General features: G+C 40.4%; 1 protein-coding gene across 1 annotated transcript in view; it reads left to right on the forward strand.

The window, feature by feature from the left end:
• adam19a (ADAM metallopeptidase domain 19a) overlaps window positions 1–2237 on the forward strand; it is a 71412-nt gene that overhangs the window by 14326 nt on the left and 54849 nt on the right. The gene's annotated exons all lie outside the window — the stretch shown is intronic.

Consider the following 2237-nt stretch of genomic DNA (forward strand, 5'->3'; position numbering starts at 1 on the left):
ACACACACGCACGCACACCTACACACACACGCACACCTACACACACACACACACTCTTAAACCTAGGGACTGAATATTTAGCAAAGCTCATGAGTCCTCTGTCAGTGTGTACACTGTATCGGCTGTGTACTCATGAAAGAGCCCCAAAACGCAATGAGTTGCATTTTCATGGGTACTGTGAAACATAATCCATTATGCTGACAGCGTTGTTCATAAAAACTAATTGTATCTGTCCTATCAGATGATACGTTTCAGCCATATCTTTTGTCATCCATGTCACATGCACATTTGACAAAGTAAATAATATTTATTACATTACATTTCTGCTTTTATCCAAAGTAAATTACAATAAAAGCATTCAGCATGTGGATACAAACCAAAAATTGCACAAATCATGCAAGTATGAAATCATCAAATACGCTGAACACATTTTTGGTGAGGACTTTAGAGGATGTACCATACAAAATGGATGCGTAGATGAGAGTCAGTCTCAGCAGCAGAGGATAGTGAGGGGCATAGGCAAGACAGTTCTGATGATTTGGTTGACGTGGTGTTCAAAGGAAAGGTTGCTGTCGAAAAGTAACCAAACCACACATCCATTGTACAAATGGTCTGTAGGTCTCACTGTACAGCAGCAGTAATTCCTTAACTGTAGCAGGCTGGACTGAAAACAAGGTAAAATCTCTTTCCTTCCACAAATACCAGTGTATTCCACGTGTAAATTTAATAAAGGAGAAAGTCATTATACTTTTATCATTTTTAGGGGGTGCTGCAGCCCCCTCAGCACCTATACTTCCTGCATCCAGTTTTATAACTCTGAGCTTTTTAGGTGGGGTTAGGAGAAAGAACAGCAATCAATATTTAATGCTGTGTCATTTCACTTTACTTTGTTGTAAAGTTATGCAGGACCAAAACTAGTAGTTCATCTAATATTGACAAAAACACTGATACAACAAAAACTAAGGATGTGCAAGGATCAGCTTGCCAGGTTTTGTTTACAGTGTTCTACTACAGCGAGGAGAGAGGCAAAATAAGAGATCAACTAAGAGACAGAAACCTAGAAATGACGAGGAGAGTTTCTTTTCACCTGCACAAAACACACCTTGGCACGACAGCCAGCAACGTCCTTTTTCTTTTAGGAGAACAGTGGACTCAAGGTCCTGACAGGCTGGAACTTTTTGCCGCCTGCATAAACAGAATTTATTGGAAAAATGTGGGGAAAAAACTGTGAAACCTAAACTAGAAAAAAATAAAAAAGATGTCAGGACGAGTATATGACAGCTGCCCAGGCTGACTACCACCTGCAACTGCAAAGTGTGCTGCAGGGATACCACCATCTTCTGATGCAACTCAGGGACTTGCTCTGAGCAACTTTTTCTGCCATTATGGCTTATAAAACATAAATCATAGTTTTTGTTTTAAGATTTCACAGAGAAATTCACTATATAGCTCCTTAAAATGCAGTGCAATACAATCTGAGTGTACAGCGCTGGGGCTGAACAGATCTAGTGTTGACACTGATAGGGGGCTGCAGCTGTTTCTACAGCTGGCTACACCAGCCGCTTAACTGCTCATGCTTCACATGTTTATCTGCGGCTGTAAATCACACTTCAATGTTTATTTATTCATGATTTAACCTAACTATGTGACCTGTGTAGACAAGGTGTTAGACTCGGTGATCAGAAACATAAACCCTGCCCCTGCAGAAGAATTGGGCCCTCTATTACCATTTGCAAATAATGAATGGTGTAACAAAATAGGTCAATTGCCAAGAACTCCCAAAACGACAAAAAGGACCAGTGGGGAGTGCCAGTGACGGATGTACCGGAACTTAAGTAAAGTTGTGAAACTGCCACAGTTTGGTTAGGTTTAGGCAACAAAGGTACATAGTTAGGTTTTGGAAAAGATCATGTTTGGGTTAAAATAAGCATGTTAGTACACACAAATGTACTCATATACATATGAAACATAAAATAACATAACTCAAAGGTGCAGTTTGTAGGATTTAGTAGCATTTAGCAGTGCTGTTGCAGATCGAAATTCACTCGTTTCACCCTCCCCTTCCAAGCTCGTAGGAAAAACTACTGTGGCTGCGAAATGCACAAAAAATGCGAATGCCCCTATCTACAACCAGTGTTGGTTTGTCCCCTCCTAGGCTACTGTAGAAACATGGCGGTTTAACATGAAAGATGACCCACGACGGCTGTAATTCTAAGGTATCAAAAACACAATGATTC

The sequence above is a fragment of the Morone saxatilis genome, unplaced genomic scaffold (genome assembly GCF_004916995.1).
Source record: "Morone saxatilis isolate NCDOM2014 unplaced genomic scaffold, NCSU_SB_2.0 Contig4, whole genome shotgun sequence".
Lineage (NCBI taxonomy): Eukaryota > Metazoa > Chordata > Actinopteri > Moronidae > Morone > Morone saxatilis.